Source organism: Peromyscus californicus, unplaced genomic scaffold (genome assembly GCF_007827085.1).
Source record: "Peromyscus californicus insignis strain IS unplaced genomic scaffold, ASM782708v3 Scaffold_11__1_contigs__length_118956290, whole genome shotgun sequence".
In the NCBI taxonomy this organism is placed as follows: Eukaryota; Metazoa; Chordata; class Mammalia; order Rodentia; family Cricetidae; genus Peromyscus; species Peromyscus californicus.
This window is the reverse complement of record NW_026294402.1, coordinates 10,072,393-10,095,035: the sequence shown is the minus strand read 5'-3', so window position 1 is coordinate 10,095,035 and position 22,643 is coordinate 10,072,393. Positions and strand designations below refer to the sequence as shown.

Here is a 22,643-nt window from a genome sequence, read left to right as displayed (position 1 = left end):
TGGAGACAGGAGTGGAGCACAGGGCTTTGAAGACAGGAGTGGAGCACAAGGCTTTGGAGACAGGAGTGGAGCACAGGGCTTTGGAGACAGGAGTGGAGCACAGGGCTTTGGAGACAGGAGTGGAGCACAGGGCTTTGGAGACAGGAGTGGAGCACAGGACTTTGGAGACAGGAGTGGAGCACAGGGCTATGGAGACAGGAGTAGAGCACAGGGTTTTGGAGACGGGAGTGAACAGGCACTGCATAGCTTGGGCACTGTAAAAGATACGATCAAACTCTTGACTTGGTCAAGAGAAAACTCATTAGTGACCTTGACCAGAGTCAAAGAAGGTTAGAGAGATGGATGTGAGTGGAATGTTTTAAACCAATGTAGGAGGCTAATAGCTAGACAAATATGTAGCAATGCTTGGAAGAGCCTTGATTAAAAATAGGGCAGAGAAATGCACTGGCAGCTAAGATGGGAGGCACTGGAGTGAATTCCATTAATGGAAATCACTTTGCAGAGGACAAACTGTCAATGAAGGAGACAGAGGAGATAATTTAATGGTGACTATGGGAACAAGTCCTTGGGTCAATGTAAGAAGAGATGAACTAGCTCATGTCCTGGTTTCCTCTTCAATGGGAAAAATATGGGGTTGTGCACACAGGCAGAGCCATCAATTTGGTGATGGGTATCTAAAGAGAGATCTGCTGCCCTCCATCCCATAGAGCCTAAAGAAGGTAAGGGGAGGGGGCAAGGAAAGGTGGTCAGCTGCCATCTTACTTCCTGCCTTGACAGCAAAGCCTGCGCTGAGGTTCTCAGAAGTCTATGTTGACTTCCTCAAAGGGTTTAGGGTATATGACTCACAGAAGGGCCGAATACCCTCCTCCTCTTCCATGACGCTGCCTCACACCTCACTGTCTTCTCACTCTCTCTCCCACCTGCTGAGTTCTGCTCATGGTTAACAGGTAGACTGAGGCCACCAAACATTTCTTAATTGTTTGTTCTGTTGAATGCCTATGCGAGAAGCTGAATCCATCAACGGACTCCTAGCCCTGAGCAGGATACATACTTGTCTAGACATCTAGAAAGTAGTCAATAGATGGTAGTCCTGAGGACAAGCGCAGAAGAGCGCTATTGTGAGGCCTTGGCCTTTCATAGCATCATGAAAGACTAACCCTGCTGGCATCTTCATTCCCTCCAAGCTCCTCTCCAGCCGTCTGAGTTGAGCTATCCCTACTTCTAAAGCCCCTTTCAGTTTCCTTCTCCTCAGTCAGAAAGCACCTCTTCTGTTCCCAGGTTGTGTGTGTGTGTGTGTGTGTGTGTGTGTGTGTGTGTGTGTGTGTGTACATGTTTACACATGCATGTGTACAGAGGAGCATGCATATGTGGCCTGTGTGGATGTCAGAGGTCAATTTTGAGTGTCTTCCTCTACTTCTCTTCACCTATTTTCTCTCTCTCTTTTTCTTTAATTATTATTGCTACATGTGTGTATACATATACATGTATAAATACAACTTGCTGAGTCCATTTAGCATTGCTGGTATGCATAGTTTCAGGGATGACCACTTGGGATCGGATGACCAATCAGGGGGCATATCCCTGGGGAATGATTCTCCCTCTCTCAGGGACATTAATCGCCTGTAGCTCTTTATCTAGCCGGCCTTATTTTTTGAGGCAAGGTCTCTTGCTGAACCTGGAGTTCACTGACTCAGCTAGTCTCCTGGCCGGCAGATGCCTGCTGTCTTCACCTCCCAGATCTAGAAGGATACACTACACGTGTACCACCATGGTGGCTTTTTACTTTAGTACTGAGGTTCTAAACTGGGGTTCTCATGCTTGAAACAGCAAGCCCTTTCATCAGCTGCACCATCTTCACAGCCCATGTCCTGTCTTTCTGAAGGGTGGTAAGCAATGCATTTCCCCAGCAGCCCAGTGCCATGCACTCCCCTCTGAAAAAGAGACACTGGTATCAGCAATGTGATTCCAAGACAGAACTCTGGGTGAGAACAGTACTCCCCAGGGGCTTAGCCTCCTGGACGCCGGGCTCAGGAGCAGACAGGATGGGTGATTGGGGACAGGTTAGAGATGAAGGTGGTGTCAGGCTCACAGCTTCATCCAGATATTTCCTGTGCTGCTCCTCAGGGTTCTGTTGAGTACGCAAGGCTTATTTGAAATGCTTGCATCCAGTGAAGAGCTGGAACTGCTGTCCCCCCCGGAGGCTCTGGGCAAAGCAAACATGTTGCCTGGCATACTCACTGGAGGGAACAAGGGTAAGGGCTGTAGGGCAAGCTGCCAACTGGAGCAAGTGAGACATCAGGCTGGAGAGCTGCAGAATTCCGAAACACAGGAGTACCAAAAAAGGGCCTGTTTTGTTCAAAAGCAGAGCAAAGATTTGCTGTATTCCTGGTGACTATAGTTTCTAAAACACTGGGTGGAAAGGTCCACACGCATTTGTGCAGTGCCCTTCACAAAGGCCCAGGTATGTACTCACCTGAATTCTGATGCACATGAGGAAGTTTGCCTGAGTGTGTTAGTAAAGGCTTTATCTTCCCCGCCCCCTTCACTTCGTCTTTCCTCTCTTTCCTTTCTCTACTCTACCAAAGAAGTTCCTCAGAAGGAAGCCACAGGCTTGAAACATTAAGAATAAAATTCATATGGAAAAAAGGCCTCCTGTTTTTGGATCCAGTCATTTTGAGATGAGAATGAAGGTGTCTGCATTTGGTATGCTGACTCTGCTATCATGATAGCTCAGGGCTGCAGGCCAAGGGTGAGATCATGCAGTAATTTCTTTACCTCTATAAGAGTGGAGCTAAAAACAAGAGTGAATCCAAATCACTTGGCTAAATAGGCTGAGCATGGAGCAAGCCATCACTACTTCTCATCAGCCTCCCCTCATGAGACAGGCTGAGGACAGGAAACTCCTAGCCCATTCCCAAAGCATGCTTGACACTCTGGAGATAAGAAAGAGCTTTTCAATGGACGTGAACCAAAAATCTCACTTCTATCTTATTCTGCAACAATATAGAAAAGGCAGGAGTTTCACTCTGGCAGATTCCAAAGCTCACTGCTTCTGTAATACCAAGTGCTCTGTGGTCTCTCACATCTCAGATGGTGACATATCTAAACAGCCCAACCTGGAACATTAATCTGGATCATCATGAGGCACTGGAGGCAGCTGGAAGCCAGTGTTGCTACTACCGGCCTCCCACTTCACTCTCCACAAGAAAAGTTGACAAACTGCTATGATTGAGTCACCAGAAAAGAGGGAGAAGTGTGAAAAGCAGGCCTTTCTTCATATTTTTTTCTACAGCGAGCTATTGGCTGTCCCGAAATTTGTGACTGCCCTTTTCACACCATCTTGCCCAGCTGCAGGAAAAAGTCTTTGTGTTTCTAAGATGTCTTCCTGCCAGCTGTCTCTTGGGAGAGTCAAGGATCATTAAAACCAAGGAAGTTAAGTTCAAGACATTCTGTCAACAACTGTGGAACAAATGAACATAAGAATGTATGAACTGACCATCTGGGGTACTTGGGGACAATAATAACCTCAATTATTTGAAGTTTGCTCTTCCTGAAATACAGTAGAAATGACGTAATGTAAAGGTAGACTTGAAGGTACCCATTCTTAGATCAATCCAAGATCACAAGGAGAAACTTGTAGAGTTATTCAAGGTGTGGACCATGTTCTTGTTTCCTTGCTGTTGCTGGGATAAAACACTGACCAAAAGCTACATAATGAAGGAGTGGTTTATTTCAACTCTCAGGTTACAGTCCATTGTTACAGGAACTCATATCAGGAACTCCAGCAGGATCTGGAAGCAGAATAATGGAGGAAACTTGCTTGCTGGCTCACTCATTAATTTCTTACACAGCTCAGGACCCCCTGCCAGGGAATGGTGCCACCCACAGTGGTCTGAGCCCTCCTGCATCAATTAATAATCAAGACAATCCCTTATATACAAGCCTACAAACCAAACTGATAAAGACAATTACTCAATAAAGATTTTTTTTTCCCAGAAGATTTGAGGCTGTGCAAGTTGATAGCCTATGTTAAGCAGGACAGGAAGTGACACGGATCGTGCCGTTCCCTCATATTGTTATGCTGACTGATTTTATGCTAACTTGACACAAGTCATCTGACCGGGGGTGTGTGTGGGGGTGGGGGTTGTCAATTGATAAAATGCTTTCAGAAGACCGAGCTTTAAGCAGACAAGACTGTAGGGGCTTTTTTCTTAATTAGTGAGGAAGGGAGGGCCCTGTCTATTGCCAGTGGTGCCCTCCCTGGACTGATGGCCTTGGGTCCTATATGAAAGCAGGCTGAGCAAGCATGAGGAGCAAACCAGTAAGCAGCACTCTTCTATGGCCTTTACATCAACTCCTGCCTCCAGGTTCCTGCCATATTTGAGTTCCTGTCCTGACTTCCTCCAGTGATGAACAGTGCTAGGGAAGCATGAGCCGACTGAACCCTTTCCTCCTCGAGTTGCTTTGGTCATAGTGTTTCATCACAGCAATAGTGACCATGACTAAGGCAGGTGTCTTCTTAAGATTTTCAACATAGCTCCAAGTGTTGGCCTGCTTGGTCTGCTCACTTCTCTGTTCCTAGTGGAGATACTTGAGGGCCTGCTCCAGTCTCACGTTCTTCCTAAATTTATCATAATTCTCATTCCTCTCAAGGTCAGAGAAAGCTCAGGCAGAACAACTCTTGTCTCTGGCCCAACGATGTACCTTTCAAGAAGTGCTACAAAGCCTTGACTATAACTTCTACCGCGAATCCTCCAAGACCCTGACTCCCATCCTTGGGAAACCCAGATTCTCTGAAGGACAGTTGGGCTATTTCTCCCAGATGCTTGACAAGGGCTCTCAGCTCCATTCCCGAATTGCACCTGCTTGAGGATGGAATCAGGTGGCCATCTTACTGGGGTTTAGAATCCACGTCTTGGAAGCATTTGGAACCTTATTAGTGACTATCTTCTCATGCTCTGGTCTAACCTCAGCACAATCACTGTGCCTTGACATATAAACCCCAGAGAAAAAGCAACTGTCAGCTTTCCATCACGAGATAAGATGTGAGTCTTTTAGAAGCAAGCTTCAGGTTTGAATAAGGAGTTTCTTCTAATGCCAAGAGGTAAAATGATTTGCAGCTGATGATTGGAAGAGCAGGTTAGGATGTAATGCCCAAGAGTGTGGGTGATTAATGTATCTGGCCTGCTGAACAGTTCATGAGACCATGAAAACAGTCTTGCTTGATTCATTGTTCGTGTTCTGTGATATTTCCCTTTCTGCACACTAAGGATGACTTGTACACATTCCAAATATCTACAATTTTCATTCTCTTTCTCCCCTCCCGCACTCTCCTTACTTAGTCTAGTTTTAAATTGTCCAACCTTAACCAATTTACTCCCTATCTCTTTCTCAAATCTTCTGTAGAGGTTGGGCATAAGGTTTACAATGAAAAAAAAAAAAAGCCTGCCCCTTTCTGTCTTTTATTCTGGCTCCCAGGAAAATGGAGGAAAATGGTCTAAGAAATATCATTGATGTATTAAAACAGTGCATGAGACAAAACAAGCTCAGAAACATGTCAGCTATTGTTACTACAATTTCAAGGAAGGGGCTCAGCCCGGAACTCAACACCCAAGAGCCATAAGTGCTGAACTGAGGGGACTCATGTACTATACCATCTCGTGACCATCACACGAAGCTTAGTGGGAACCGGGGCATCCCTCTCCCAGTTCACCTGCTTAGGTTTAACACCCCCTTGGCCTTGGCCAGACTTTCTTCTCCACACCCTCGCCTCTTGGGATTTCTCAGCTTCCTGTGATCTACTTGTGAACTCAAAAACCTGAGCAAGCCTAGGCAGCTCCTTCTTCCAACACCAGCTACCACCAGCTGAGTCTCCTCCCCTCAAAAACAACTTGCTATTTGCCCAGAGGGGAGAGCTCTAAGCAGAGCTGTTTACCCAAAGTGGGACTCCAAAGGCTCACTCAGCAGGTTTCCTCCCCACTGTCTGAGAGCAGGTCCAGCCGGCCGCCATGCTTCTGCACCACCCCCCACAGGATCTGACACATATCTTACACAACTGATTCAGCAGCAGCCAGCCTCCTACTTGGAGTTCTTTTCCAGTTTGGATACAAATTAATACCTCTTCCCCACACTGTCACATTCAGATTCCCTTGTGAGCAAGAGGTAGAATGGCCTCTTCATGGTCAGAACGCTAACTGCTCATACCACCTTATGTCCCCTGAGCCCCAGTCAAATCCAATTAGAGATGCCCCAGAGCCAGTGTGCTCACCGCACCTCCAGACCTTTACAGAGGCTTCCCCTCCCTCTGCTGGGAACCTCCTTCCCTACCAGAATTGCCACCCATGAACTGATGAACTTGAATTTTTCATTTGGAACTTGGCATCATATCCCCACTCCTGAGACCTCTTAAGGTCTTATCAGTACCTACCCAACAAAACTGAGATTAGTTACACCTCCTTGGCTTATATCTACTAGCATATCATGTTTTACTTGTATTTTGTTTTCCTTGGTAAACTATGAATTCTTTAGCAGCTGACACTTCATTTTATAGCTGTGTATATCTACTCACTATAGCAATAGACTCATCAAACATTAATATTAAGCAAATAATTGAGCCCTGGATGAATTTCTAAGATGACTTGGTAGGTTAGCTCTGTTGCCTTGCAGACCAGAGAACAAAGATCTGGAGCTGGAGGGACAATGCATTCAGTAACATGCTTGCCTTGTGAACATAAGGATGTGAATTCAATCCCCAGGACCTACATGAAGAGGACAGATGTGGCAGTAGACACTTGTAATCCCAGTGCTGGGAAGAGAGACAGATAGATCCTGGGGGTCCGACAGCGAGCCAGCCAAGCTGAAGTGATGAGTTATAGTTTAGTGAGGGGCCCTGTCTCAAAAGAGTCAAGGTAGACAGTGCCTGAGTAACAACAGCTAGTAACCTCTAACCTACACGTGGAGGAAAGGGGGGGGGGCAGTTAATTAAAAGGAAGCTTGTTCCCACAGAAGTTAAGAGTGTGCACTAAGTGTGCAGGATAACGAACAGCAGTGAAGCTCTCCTGCCACAGAGAAACATCCTCAGTTCTTGTGAGGTAAGAAGGAAACTCAGCTCATACGACTGAGTTAGCCGGGCTGTTCATACTTCTGAAGTCTGATCCCAAGTGCTTTATTTTTAACATATTTAAGCACAGTACAACTTGGGAAAAAAGTTTCCTCCTGACAATTATCACAACAAAGCTCAGGATAAGGGTCTGGGGAGGAAGGGTTTGAAATAAGCATCATGGCAAACTCTTTTGCAAAGTACATGGGACCTCTGATATGGATTCACAACATGCCGCCACGGTTGGGCATGGTCACACATGCCCGGCGGGACCTAGTCACTTCCGCCTAGTCAGGACCCCATGACTTTTCGTGGTTTCGTAAAGCATGCAGCACAACCATGTGATCTACGCACGTGTGGAATAGCCACATGGGCCTGTGTGAGCAGGCGCGGCCCAGACTTTATAAGCCAGCACCATGGTTCCCAGTTCCACTTTACTCACGTGTCTTTCCACAGGCCTGTGCACATCTGTCCCTCTCCCTTATCTTAATAAAACTCTTGTTAGTGGATTCTGTCGTGTTTTGTGACGTTTCCTCACAGGGTAAGAGCGTCACAAAAAAAAAAACAAAACAACCTCTTTCCTAAGAGTGGGTTATTTGTGGCCGGGTGGTGGCGCATGCCTTTAATTCCAGCATGCGGGAGGCAGAGGCAGGTGGATCTCTGTGAGTTTGAGGCCAGCCTGGGCTACAGAGTGAGTTCCAGGAAAGGCGCCAAAGCTACACAGAGAAACCCTGTCTCGAAAAAGAAAAAAAAAGAGTGGGTTATTTGGGTGAGGTCTGGCCCTACAGATAGTAAAAGATCACTGGGCTACTAATCAACATCCACTCCTCCAGCCTTTTGGATGGAATAAGGATAAATCCCTTCTGTTGAGGAGAAAAGCCTGCATGCTTAATATTTCTGGTTTCTCTAATGCTTATTTGAGAGCATGGGAACCTCAACCTCGTACCCTCCACAAAGGCAAAGGTTCTATAAAGGGAAATGCATCTGGGAAGAAATCTTCCTGTAAACAAGTACTCTCCCAAAAGGATGCCTTACCATCTGGCTGTTAGAAGAAGGTTTCAAAAGAGCCAGTGTTCAAATGACAACCCTGTTCCCCTTGTTCTACACATGTCAAAGTTGTAAACCCACGTAAGACATATTTATTATAAAAGATAACAATTTACATGGTTTTTACCAGGAACCTCTTCATGGGTTCCCAGAAGAAATCTTTGTTGAAAGCCAGACAATCTAGCTAATAGTGACCTATGTTGAAGGTATAGGAGCCATGAGAAGACACTCTGGAAATTGTGGCTAGTTCTAATTTGCATGTTTCTACTTGTCAGCTGCACAACCTTCAAAGACCAGATTCCCTTTCCAGCAAATTAACAAAGCCGAGATGGTCTAAACAAGGAAACCCAAAGGGAACCCACAGGGAGGCACATTTACACTTAGAGACCAAAGCTAAGATCTTGAAAGCATCCAAAGGGACACACACTCACAGGGGAACACAGTTAAGACCATATAGTTCATCTCTCCTCAGAAGTCATAAGGTCAAAGACAAAGTAGCCCAATGTTTTTCAAATACTGAAAGAACAGGATTCAAAAGTAGTTTTCTATTCTTAATGAAAACATCCTGGGTGAAAAGAACCATGAGAGGAGGTGTTCTCGACTGGGAAAACTGGTTCAGTTTATCATGGGCTGACGTGGAAAGGAATGACTGAAGAATGTCATCAGAACCGGTCAGGAAAGAAGGAGTCCCAGGACATGTGGAGAGAAGACAGAAGGGTGTATCATGGTAAAATGCAGAATGGTTTCAGAAATCTATAAAAATTCTGGTAATCAATAAATTTAGTAAGGATACAGGATAAAAACCCAAACACAGACATGATACATTCATATACTAAAAAAAGCTCACAGAAAGCAACAAGAATTAAGTATGACAGTGCTACATTCACTCTAGAGTAAAAGAAGTACGTGTGAATCGAAGAAAATGTGTGCTGTGAAGCTACAAGACACTGGTAAAAATACATCACAGGGTCTGAACACATGAAGTTCTGTTCTTCTCTTTATAGAGTAGAAGATTCACTACAGTAAATGTGGTAGTTCTCCTTATGTAGATATGGAGGTTCGACATAATTCCTGTCAAAACCCCAACAACTGTTTCTGCAGACACAAATAATAATATTCTGAAGTTTATATGAAAATGCAAATGAGCTCATTTGCTAAAATAATTTTGAAGTTTTTAATTAAATTTGTTATTAGGCAATTTACCCATGTGCACAATGTATACCAACCAATGCCAACTGCCTCCCACCCCTGTCTACTCTAGCCCTTGACTCCACCTTCTTGCTCTTATATACTTCCTACCCCCTCTTCAGCAATGTTCCCTGAGCCTTAGAGAGGGTGGTATGGTGATTTGTTTAGGGCTGAGCCCACAGCTGACACATATTCTCTGTATCTTGGGCAGACATGAATCTAATTCACCACCATTCGTTGTAAAGAAGAGGTATCTCTGATTTATTCCAGAACTGGGTGGTTAGCTGGGCTTACGGTTCCAGGATGGATTGCCCCTTCCCCTCACCTCCACAGAGCAGTCCTAAAATGCAACCAGGACAGTTGGTTATCCCCACAGCAGTTAAGGTACAGTTGCACAGGTGAGCATATCTGGTTTGCAGTGAACCTTTGGCAAGATCAATGATGCCCTTTCTCCCCCAACAGCCCACTTAGTACCCTCTGGCATGCTGGATGCTAGTTAGCAGGGAGGGAGGAAGTTCCCGGCTAAAAGCCAGCCTGTTTTCTCTACATCTTACAATCAAGCTGTGTGGTGTCCTCTGTAGTGTGACCTTGTGCTCTAGTTCTGGTGGGCAGTCACAAGGGTCCACAAGCGCTTGTACAGTATCGGGTTGGACTGATAGTGAAGTGGACTTGGCCAGCTTGAGTTTTGACATGTTTTATTGAACATTAAATGAACTTATCACTGCTTAGCTGTGTGATGAGCACACAGAGGCCAAGCTCAGGCCTGGGGCTATGGATTGCAAAATGATCACATTATATACGGACTTTTGAGGGTGAGCTTTGTTGTGTGTGGCTTAGCGCCTTGGGTCCTCTTACTGGAGAATTTAGTGAGATCCTCCAAATTCAGCAGACACTTGATAAATCTTTTTAGTTTCCACCTAAGAATTTTCTGATTATAGCCTTTCTGCAAATGTTCAGCAGGAGCTGAGGTGAGAGATACAGTAAGAGTTCAGTAAATGCTTTGAGTATTCTCGGCAAACCATGATCACATTGATGAAGATGAAGCCAGGTCACAGGAATTCTCACTGGAAGTCATCCTCCTGTGAGGGGCTGAGTGGAGAAGAGTTTTCTCTAATCTGCCCAAGAGGTCTCATCAGCCTTCTGGGCTAGCCACTGGCATCTGAGAAGGCCCAGTACAGGGTTAAGGGTTCTGTCTGAGGCTACAGAACAGAGAGAAGCTAAGAGGCCCAAGAGGGGATTAAACCCATGACCTTCTCCTCATTAGCGCAGTGTTCTAGCAGACTGAAAAATAACATGGGCTTCCAGAGTGTCAGCAAATACTGACCTACTTAGACAGGAGGGTTGAAAGCGCAGATTTCCCCTCCGACATCAGCACAAGCCGTCTCTGGGAACAGAAAGGACAGAGAAAGCCCCTTTACAGGGAATTTCTGGGTCAATAACTCTCATCTCTTGCTCGTACAGTAATTACTGGATTATGTTGCCCAATTATCCGTACATTCAATAACTGCCCCTCTCTGCCTACATGATCGTGTCCCAACAAGTATAACAAGTAGTAGGCAATATGTTAAGGCCATTTGAGGCCGTGTGACATTGGCTATGTCCCTGCCATTAAGTTCCCCTCTGCTTAGATTATTTCTATCACCCCCACTTCCACCTCTACCTCCACCTCCTTCATTGTCATGGCCCCTGTTCCTTACATATACATAATACATTCACCTGGCTCACACAGATTCACTCCTCCTATCCCAGTAAGCTACCCTAGAGGCTTTCAAACCTTCTAAGGGCTGAATAAAAACCTGCCTGTGTGCACCCCTGTGTGCTCAACCCTATCACAGCACTGAACAGAATGTATTGCTATGATCTGTGTTCCTTCCTCCAAACCCTGCACTGTAAGAACAGGGGCTAGGTCAGGTGAAAGCTGGATCCTAGCTGCTCTGTACCCCATGTAAACTAGAAATTCAATAAATATATGTTGGATGATTGAGGTTAACTAACTCCAATTCTCCTCTTCTGTATTAAACTCCCCCAATTCTGCTAAGTACATCTAAAAGTGTTAAATAGTGCTGACATCAAAGCAGCCTTACCTTCATGCCCTGGACTGGGTGTTTCCTGAGACAGGATGAGAAAGTGTCTTAGCCTCACACAACTCTGAACTGAAATTCCCGGGTATTTGCCAACTGCCTCCCTTCTAGTGTTACTAAATGAACATGGCACTGAGTGGAAATACTGAGAAGATGCAGGAGGATCACGTATGTAAGGGTCCTGCTGCTCAAAGCATTAGCAGATAATGTCTTATGTTCCCTAGGCATAGGGATTCATTCTCCTGAATTTCCTTCTGCCCTGCTTATCAAATAACAAATACTGTTTTATTTCCATGTGTACACAAACATACCCACTTATGAGCTAACTGAAAAGGTGAAAAAGAATGAAGAGCTGGGGATCAGTATGTCACCCAATAGTAGAGGTCTGTCCTAGAATGCGTGAGGCTCTGAGTTAAACCCCTGCGTGTCAAAAAGAGTTAAAAGTTGACTGTGCTTTTCTTCAATCCAAAGTAATTCCTTCCAGTATTGTCTGTAGGGCTGTCGTGGCCACAATTCCTTTTGTTTGCTTTATTATGGAAAGTGTTTCTTCCCCCCTTGACTATGACAGTCTTACATAGTCTTTCAAAACTCATGGTAACATTGTCCAAAACCTTTCAGCTTTGAAAATAGCCATTGAAAAATCCGTCATTACTATGATAAGCCTCATGACCTGACCTTTCTCTCTTGCACCTTTCAATTGTTCTATATATTTAGTGTTTTGACTACTATATGCCGTGGATAATTTTTCTACTCTCTGTGTGTGTGTGTGTGTGTGTGTGTTTTACTCTATAATAAGAGGACAGTGTCTCCCCCGTGTGTGTGTGTGTGTGTGTGTGTGTGTGTGTGTGTGTGTGTGTGTGTGTGTTTTATTCTATAATAAGAGGACAGTGTCTCCCCCAAGACAATATAGGCTATCAAACAAATGTGACAGATGTGTTTTACCTCCTTTCAAGTTGTTGGTCAGTGGGATCACTTAGACCATCAAAAAAAAATTACAGGTTTTGCCATTGCTCATAGTAACCTTCCAGATCTGATGATAAGACCCTATTATTGAAGACACCACATACTTGAATTCCAGGATTAGAGAAATGAAATCAAGGTGATACTGACTTGGAAGCTTTACCCCTACTGGCCAGCTTTCATAGCACTGGAAGGTGCTGTACATACTATCAGAGAAGAAAAGAAACCATTGAGCTTATCCAGCTGTCAACTGCATGAGCTACAATAATAACTGGCCTAGCAAGATATGCCCAATGTGCAATAGTGTTACAAATGTTACAGCAGTAATCAATCACATTCAGATCTGATTTAAAGCCTCTTCCACAAAATGAACTCATACCTGTTAACTGGGCCAGGTTAAATGTTAACTGTGGTGATATTTTGTTTTACGTGTTAACAAATAAAATTTTCCTGAAGATCAGAGAACAGAACAAGCCACTAGATTAAACAGAGTCTAGGCAGTGGTGGCACACACCTTTAATCCTAGCACTTGGGAGGCAGAGATCTGTCTGGATCTTTGTGAGTTCAAAGTCACCCTAGACTACATGAGATTAATCCAGTCTAAAAGGGAAACAAAGCCAGGCCGTGATGGCACACACCTTTAATCCCAGTATTTGGGAGTCACATGCCTTTAATCCCAGCACTAGGAAGGTTGAGACAAGAAATGATATGGCTGGGCCAAAAAAGGCATATAAGGCAGGAGGAGACAGGAACAGAGGCCCCTTTCGACTGAGGGCTCAGAGGCGTTCAGTCAGAGGGTATGTGGAGTTAGCGAGGTGAGAAGTGGCTGTGGCTTGTTCCTTTGTCTCTCTGATCTTTCAGCATTTACCCCCAAATCTCCAGGTTTTTATTAAAAGACCATTTGGGATTCATGCAACAAGAACCTGTGGCTGAGTTTCCTAGGAAAGTAACTACTACTATTGTTCTGCTAAATGGACATAGTATTAAACTCTTCCTAAGCACTTATCCTTGTACCCATAGGCTATCAAGGCTCACCGGAGAAGCTTCCTTTAGCTGAAAATTAATACAGACTCACAAGTAGAAAGTACAGAGAATAAGAGACAGTGGAATTAGAGCCTGCCCTAAATGGGACATCATTGTCACATTTCCTGCCACAGGGCTCAGGGATGATCATGCTAGAGAGGGCAGATAGATTGTTAGAGCCAGAGATAGTAAGCAGCTATTGTGAAAGTGTTTCCCAGACATTACAGGGCCGATGCATACAAGAGCTCACAGAGGCCAACGTGTATGTAAAAGACCTGCACACGACTGAGCCCCACGGAACTCCAGCAGAGATGGGGAGGGCCTTCTGAAGTCCCACCCCTAGCTGTGGGCCTATGGCAATAGATGGCTTCTAGGAGAAGGTGAATGAGTTTTGATCAGAGAATCAGCCCTTGATAAACTGCCCATGCTCCCACACGGCCACACCCATGCACATAAGTGGACTCGGTGGGTTTAAAGGAAGAGCACATGGCATTACGGGGAGAAGTGGAGTGTAAGGGGTGTGAGAGGGACTGGAAGGGAGAGGGAGGAGAGCAGATGTGATCAAAACACAGTATGTGCATGTAAGAAAATCTCAGTACTGAGAAATTAAAGTGAATATGATATCTTACATCTTTATCATTTACATCCTTTCTACTAACGTATGGTTTACATGGATTTGATTTTGTTTGTGTTATCTGACTCTGATATTCTTGCTCCATTCCTGCTTTAAATAAATTCTGATATTTCATTTTAATTCTTCATTTTGTAACTTTATCAGTTGAATCTCTTGTGGTTTCTCCAGGCATTTAAATATTCATCTTTAACAATATGTAAAGGGTTAACATTGTACCAATTAATATACAGAGTCTAGTGCATAAAAGTTCTGTTCATATCTTTAAGTTTCTAGTCTTTTTGTTTTTCTGTTATGTAAAGACTGTAAAGTTATGTAAAGATTGTAAAAGCTTTACACTAGAATGTTACATTTTCTGTCTTAAGCAATTTTTGTTTAAAAGTCATATGTGTTTTAACTCTCTCTCTCTCTCTCTCTCTCTCACACACACACACACACACACACACACACACACACACGATTACTTATTTTCCTTTCCTCTCTCTGTGTTGTTATTTCTTCCCGTAGATCTGAGCTTGCACCTGGTGCTATGGCTCATTAGTTCACAGTGCATTTCATCTTTCCCTGGGAACTTGTCTCCAGTTTTGGCCTACTAATTTTCAGTCTCGGTCAAGCCTTTGACTAGCGCATGCATGCATGTGTGTATACAGGTTTGTGTAAGAAGTAATGGAGCAGCCATAAGCATTTTTAGTAAGCAGGAAAGAGGAAGTTGGTTCATTCATGTCCCATTTAGTTCAGTGCTGGGGCAGTTTAGCCACTTCCAGACCTAGTTGTTCCGGCTGGGAGGACTAACTGTCCTAGACCAGGATTTCTGAAATGTCTGATCAAGGTGTGAAATGTGTTGTGTAAATAATGGATCCTGCGGTGCCTGGCATTAAATATGCGAGGAGAGGAGCAAAATTCCTCCTGAAAATGGGGGAGAATCCGTGAGTCTTTGGGAAAAGTTTCTAGTCATCAACAAGGAAATCACAGAGCTGAAGCTTAACACTCTGGTCAAAGGTCCCTTTCTACAGAAGGTGCTCGATAACCCAACATACAGAATTCTAAATTTATCTTGCTTTGCTTCCCTTCCCAAGAAATTGAAAGAAAAAAAAAAACAAAACCTGAAATCTCCCAGAATTCCTTATAGGTCACAAACACTGGGTGTGGTGGTGCATGTCTGTAATCAGAACACGCAGGAGGCTGAGCCAGAAGGATTATGACTTCAAGGCCAGCCTAGGCTACATAATAAGACCCTATAAAAAAAAGAGCAACGGGGAGCGCCCTGAGTTCTGGCGCCTCCCACGGTCGCCGCCACCTCCTCCGGGAGGCTCTCCGTTTAGCGCAGGTCGCTCGCGGCTCCCGGAGGAGCCCGGCCATGGAGGAAGATGCGGGAGCAGGCGGGGCGGGCCTGGCCTCGGAACAGGAGGCGGGCTCCAGCAGGGCAGGCAGTTGCATCAACCTCACCTCCACGCCTCTGGGAGACCTGCGGTGCATCCCCCTCATAGTGAAGCAGCTCAAGAACCGTGGCTTGTTACACAGCTTTTTCCCGAACTGCCCGGCCAATGTGGACACCAAGCCAGAACCTGAAGCAGAAAGTGGATAATTGTGTGTCAACACATCTGGACAAACAGGAATGGAATCCCGCAATGAACAAGAACCGGCTGCAAAGTGAGCTGAGGCAGAGCATAGTTGAGTCGGGCGTGTTGGAAGTAGGAGTGGACAGGATCATTTCTCAGGTGGTGGACCCCAAACTAAACCACACCTTCAGGCCACAGATAGAGCGAGCAATCCATCAGTTCCTGGCGGATCAGCTCCCCCTCCAGAACCCAAAAGCCAGGATCCTCCAGCGCCATCTCAAGACACTTCCTAAGAACAAGCCTGACTGATACCTTTGGAGAGCTCCATCTAATAAAGAAATGGATTCCTGGTTCATAAGACTATTAGTCGCTTACTGATGTCAAGATTTTGGCCTTGACTGGGGTGGTGTCCATATGGGGATGGAGAGCAAGTTTGGTGGTGGGACAATTGTTTGTACTCACTCATGCATTGTGCTACCTTTGACCAGCCTGTCCAAGGGTGTGACCCCAATAGACGCTACAGAGGTTTAATGACTCCATGACCTGGGCTGTCCTGAACAAACCTTTATACTTGAACACGGACACTGCCTGTAAGTAAGCAGGAGCCAGGCTGGAGACTCGCCGGTCAGAACAGCAAAGGCCAATGGGAGCAGCTGTTTGACCGTGGGTTTTGGTATTGTTGCTACACTTACAGGCTGGAATGTGCAGCAGTTAACACCTGTAGCCCTACGGTGGTTGGGGCCTTTCTGTTCTTGGGGATTTTAGTGGTTTCCTTTCCCTTGTCAGAGCTAGCTTGGAGCCCTGGAGTGAGGTACCTTGGGGTACAAGGAAAGCCCGGCCATCTCTGTCCTGGTCTCCCTAGCCACAGGGGCGAGTCACTCTGGATGTGGTGATCAGTTCTCATATTTGTGTTTTTAGAAAATCAACTGCTAATGAGTAGCACATGTTTTACAATAAAACCATTTGATGATCTTCCCCCCTCACCCCATCCCCCCCAAAAAAAAGAGGAAGAAAGGAGGAGGAAAAGGAGGAGGAGGAGGAAATGATGGTGGTGATGATGATGATGATGATGATGATGATGATGATGATATATCCAGAGATAGCTCAGCAGGTATTTCTTTTAAAAGAATTAAAGAAGTGACAAAAGACTAAAATATGAGAACAGATAAGGACACTGCTCTACAGTTATATGAACTGTTGACAGACACTGGGGGGGGGGCGGGGACTGAAACCATGCCATATTTCCTGTGCTGTTATATTTAGCAGATAGTATTCATCAAATAGAAGCAAGGCCTAATCATTAACCAACTCTCTGGTTTTAGTGCGCTGTCTTTTCACTTGTCAATGCTCACTTTGAAATGATACTGATAAGAACTTCTGGGGCTTGCAAGGTGGCCCAGAGGTGAAGATTCTGTTGTTGTAGAGGACCCAAGTTCTGTTACCAGGCCCCACTGATGACTCACAATCACCTGCCCCTCCAGCTTCAGGGAGCCTGATGTCCTCTTCTGACCTCTGAGGGCACCTTGCACAGTGTGGGGACTGGGGCTTTCTGTGCTGTCTATGCTAATCTGTGGTCATGATTAGAGTTCGGAACATGCAGAGACATGGATCCTGGGTTACGCTCTGCCTAGGACTTCTGAAGCCACCCCCTGGGGAAAGCCACTTGCTCTCACCCTGCCCTGGACGTCAGTGATTAATAATGTCTATGCAGTGGGCATGTAGTAGGGAAACAGAAATATCTCTGTCAAATAGTTTGTTTTCCAACTGCAGGGAAGGGCCTTGAAGCCCAGAACGTCTAAGTAATTACCTTAATGTCAAATCAAGTAAAAGACTGACAAGTGTCGTGCGGTTAGGCTTTGGAGGAGATTCTGCAATCCCACGGATGGCTTGTGTGCTCATCACCCTCTGCCCTCTGACCCTGACAGAGTCCCTCTTCTGTGGTCTGACGGTGTGTGTCCTCCATACACATCCTTCTGAAACCTGCAGTCCACTGAGGTTTCCTTTCAGAACTCCCTATTTCTTCCTCATCAACAAGCTTGATTGTTGCAGGCAAGGTGGGAGTCTCAAACAAAGAAACAGAGAAAGCCTGAGTCTACAAAGCAGCCCTAAAAAATGAAGTCTTTCTCTCAGCTCGCCTCTTTTAGGAGGTTGGTAGTAGGACACAGTGCTCCTTCATGGAGATGATGTGGGTGGCGGCGGCGGCGGAGACCACAAAGCTCCAGTCAGCTTTTGATTCAATGGCGCATACAAACTCTGCCTAGGCAGGCCAGGAAAGCCCGAAGACTGCCGCTTCAGGGGAAGCTGGAGTCAGGTGCTGAGAATTCTTTCTATCCCTCAACAAGCAAGCAGCCAGCCCGCCTCTTTCTCTGAGTAGCTGCATAATTAGTGCTTTAGTCCTCGAATTGAATAGACCTCCACATGTGGCTTCTTTTAAAGGAAGAGTCACCTAAGTTCCTGTTCCTTCTGTTGGTGAAGGCTAAAGTCAGGGAGGGAAGGTGGATGACTATGGTGAAGGCAGTAGACTGTATTTATTTATTGACCTATTGTGTGCCAAGCCCAGCTCACCAGGCAAAAATCATAGCGACCTTAAGATGTTGTGTGATGGAACAGAGCTTCTAAGGGTTAAAAGCTTGCTTGCAAATGAAGACAGTAAAATGCCAAAGCCAAGGTTGAGAACCAGTTTGCTTGATTCTAACTTCTGCTCTAAATGTCATTCTAAGCTTCTTTAAAATCGACAAAGTGGTTTCTGACCTCTGAACAATGTAGTTTCTAGTCCAGTTAGCAACTCAGCAGAACGGAGTCCCAGACAGACAGGCTGAACTATAGACTTGGCCTCAAGGAACTCTGAGACCCTTGGGTTTCCACACCACCATCTACTTCCACAGTCTGAACAGCTCCTCTGTTTTCCGGAGAGCTACAGGAAGGTTTGAATGTCAAGTGTCCCCAGCTAGCCCATGTGTTTTAATATTTGGTTCGTGGCCAGCAGTGCTGTCTTTGGAGTCTGAGGAGTGTGTGTGTGTGTGGGGGGGGGGGGGGGTGGTAACCTGGAGGAGGTGTTGCTATGGGAGTTGACCCTGAGGGTCACTCAGAGACCCAAATCTCTGCTTCCTTGATTCTCAGAGCAACAGAGTCAGGGATAACAATGCCTCCCTTACCGTGGTGGGTATACCTCTTTAAACTAGGAGCCAAAGCAAACATGTCTTCAGGCTGCTTCTGTCAGGGCCCCACCACACCACAGAGAGGAGAAACCAACTCCAGAAGTTCCTATCTTCTGTAATTTTATGCTCAGTACCTTGCCCTCTTCTCTGCTCTCAAAAGCCCAGACCAAGAGAAATTCCACACACACAATTCATCCAACCCAGAGACTGAGTCACCTCCTAACGTTAGAAGAGTAAGTTGAGAACTGGAGTCTGAAATTGGTTAGCATTAATGGAAGTTGCTGAGTATGTACCTGTCTGTCAATAGCCTGCCTGCCCGATAATGAGAAAGGGATTTTGCACAAACTGTAACTATATTATAATGTTAGAAAGGCTTAGCAAATGCACATGTGTGCAAATTATAAATATTCAGACAGGCAGAAGCCAGCCAAGCACATTTCCAAATACATTTAATAGAGTTATATTGATTAAATTCTTTGGAACTTTCAATACCATATAAATGTTTGCATCATTACATTCATTATTTACAGAGCTCTGTATCTTGGGCACAATATCAAGCCTAAAGGTAGAAATAAAAAACAGTACTGTTTCTGGGCTGGAGAGATGGTTCAGTGGGTAAGAGTCTTGCTGTTCCTTCAGAGGATGAAAGTTCCATTCCAACCACCTACATGGCAGCTCACAACCTTCTGTAACTCTAGTTTCAAGGGGTCCAGAGTCTGCCCTGGCCTCCTGGGGCAGCAGGCATGCATGTGGTACACATCCACAGATGTGGCAGGCCACTCATACATATAAAATAAAATTAAGTTTAAAATTAAAAACCCATCTTGTTCCTTGGGAATTTTGCTTGCTATTTCATTTAACAGTAGCATTGAATGAAAATCACTATTTTTCTTCTTGTGTTTTAGCCTAATTTATAATACGTTTTCAACTTAACTTTGGACTTGTACTTCTATTGATCAGGCAATTATGTACCCCAAACAACCCTTCTGATAAAGCAGTTGAAACATTGCCTCTGTGTGTCCATTTGGATATTTAGAATATTTTAAGTGCATCACTGAGCTGGCACAAAAGCATCCAATACGCTGAAGCTTAACCAAAGTGATGTGATAAGATGGGAAGTAAGGGCTGGTTTTGACCAGACTCTACTAAATCATGGTGAAATTGAATGTTTGTTTTGAGGGCTGCAAAATGCATGAAAGTAGATCAAGTTGAAGACATCCCCAGAGTAGAAAGGGTAACTGTGTCCCTCATGTACGCCTGTCATCTCATCCAGTACAGCTTCCTCTTAGAAGCACAGCAGGTAGACATCTGCTTGTTTTGTTACATGTATGAGTGTCTTCCTGCACACGTGTAAATGTACAACATGCATGCCTGGTCCCCTTGGAGAACAGAAAGGCATCAGATCCAGGGAACAGGGCTTACAGGTGATTGTAGCTGTCACATGGATGCTGCAAACCAAACCCAGGTCCTGCCCAGGTCCTGCACAGGAGTGGTACATTCTCTATTCTCTGGGCCACCTAACAAGCCCCAGGGACATCTCTTTTCATCTTAGCAGTGGGAAGAGGATAAAGAAAAGTCATCTGATGATTTTAGAACTCTAGCCAGCCCTGTGCATGCTTTTGGCCTAAGTCCAAACCTTCTATAGGATGAAAAAAATTTCAGCATTGAAATTTTAATAAAATGGCATTATATTTTGGTTCTTACTCCCAGGTTATAAGAAGAAAGCAAAAATATTACTTGAGGTAAATAAATCTATTTCAGCATGACCTAAACAAATTCTTTGGATAATGGAACAAAGAATATTAGGAACAGGTAAAAAAAATGACAATATGCAGATAAATAAGACAACATGGCTAAGAACCGTCAGAAACAACCCTGCAGACCTAGCCAGACAAAACCCCCAAATATTAGAATTATCACATACTAGATATAATATAAAAGATGTTTGATCTGCTTGAACAAATAAGGTCTGAAAATAAAAGCAATCTATAAGACCACCAAAGCAGAGCTGAAGAAAAATAACTTGAAAATCAACATGACAAAAAGTAAGTGGAATTAAACACATCGAATCAAATAGAAGACGAGAGGATGAGGGCTGAACAGACAGCTCGGGAGTGCAGAGCACTGACTGCTCTTCCAGAGGACTGGGTTCAATTCCAGCACTCCCATGACTGCTCACAACCATCTGTGGCTCCAGTCCCAGCGTACCTCACAGGCCACCAAACACTCACACAGTTCCCTGGATATACATGCAGGCAAAATCCTCACACACATAAAACTGAAAGAAATCAAAAGGTTGGAGAGAGTGGCAGACTGCACAGTGAGCGTGGGCTAGTCATAAAGCCTTTGTGCCCTGAGTTTCTGAAGCATGCACAGCTAAACACAAAGACATCGGTAAACTCAGAAGTCAGGACTAGAGATCCATCCCACACAGACTGCAACCCCAGAAGGAAATTACAACAAGAATGAGGGAAAAAAATGTGAATAGATAATTGAGGATTTTCCAGAAGATACCAGCTCTGAGTCAAACATGGCAAGATAATCCACACCACAGGAAGCTCTAGAACGTGGAGCACTTCAGGAAAGGGTAAAAAGCAGCTAATGAAGAAACCTAAACTTGCCTTTTGTTTCTCATCTCTAAACAACATAGTGAAGCCAGATGTGGTGGTATGATCCTGGAATCCCAGGACCGGAAGCAGAAGGCTTAGGAATTCAAGACTATCCTCAGCTCAACAGGAAGTTTGAGGTCAGCCTGTGCAATAGAAGAATTGTCTTTTAAAAGAAAAAAATGTAGAAGGGGGAGCTTAGTGGTTACGAATACACACCGTGCTTGCAGAGGGCCCATGCTTGTTAACTCCAGAGGATTTGAACCTCTTCTGGTCTCTTAGGGCACCTGCACACATATGCATGCATGTACACATCTATACGATTAAAAATAAAATAAATTAGCGCTTAGTGGCTCTCAGTAATATTTTTCAATAAATGAGTGAATTTATCTAGCAGATCCAAGATGGAAGCTTCTGATGGTGAAATCTGTACACAAACGTCACAGTACAGAAATCTCTGCTTCTATCTTTGCGTGAGATTTTATCTTCTTTCCCCTCCCAGTGGTTGGCACTTGTTATGGTTTGAATGAAAATATTCCACACAGGCTCACATATTTGAACACTAGGATCCTGTTGGTGGCACTGTTTGGGAGATTATGAAACCTTCAGGAATGAAAATAATGTTTCCTAATTGTCTTAGTTTGGGATTTTATTGCTGTGAAAAGACACCATGACCACGGCAACTCTTATAAGGAAAACATTTAATTAGGGTGGCTCGCTTACAGTTTCAGAGTTTCAGTCCATTATCATCATGGCGGGGATCATGACAGTGTGCAGGAGACATGGTGCTGGAGTAGCTGAGAGTCCTACATCTTACAGACAACAGGAAGTAGACTGAGACACTGGGTGGTATCCTGAGCATAGAAAACCTCTAAGCCCACCCCCACAGTGACACACTTCCACTAACAAGACCATACCCACTCCAATAAAGCCACACCTCCTAATAGTGCCACTCTCTATGAGATTATGGGGGCCAATCACATTCAACTACCATACTAACTCTTTTTTTTTTGTTATGTCACTGACCAAAAATTTTATAGATCATATACTTCCAAACACCACATCAAATGGCTAATGAACTCTGCAGCAGTGGTGTTGTTTTTAGCTAAATCTCAATTATTCAATTTTGCCAATAAAGACTCAGGAGCCAGAAGCTGGGGTGAGAGCCTGCTGGCTCAGAGAGGCAGAGAATGCACCCAGCTGACCTTCTGCCTCAGCTGATGTCCCCCAAAAAACTCCTTTCTCCTACACTGTCTCAAACAAAAAACCTCAAACTGAATGCCTGTCCCTT

The 22,643-nt window shown here is 44.7% G+C and overlaps 1 pseudogene; it reads left to right on the top strand.

Annotated features, from left to right (window-relative positions):
- Nucleotides 1-15,386: 15,386 nt before the first annotated feature.
- LOC128102924 (biorientation of chromosomes in cell division protein 1-like) lies at nt 15,387-15,881 on the top strand (annotated as a pseudogene).
- The last annotated feature ends 6,762 nt before the right edge of the window (nt 15,882-22,643 follow it).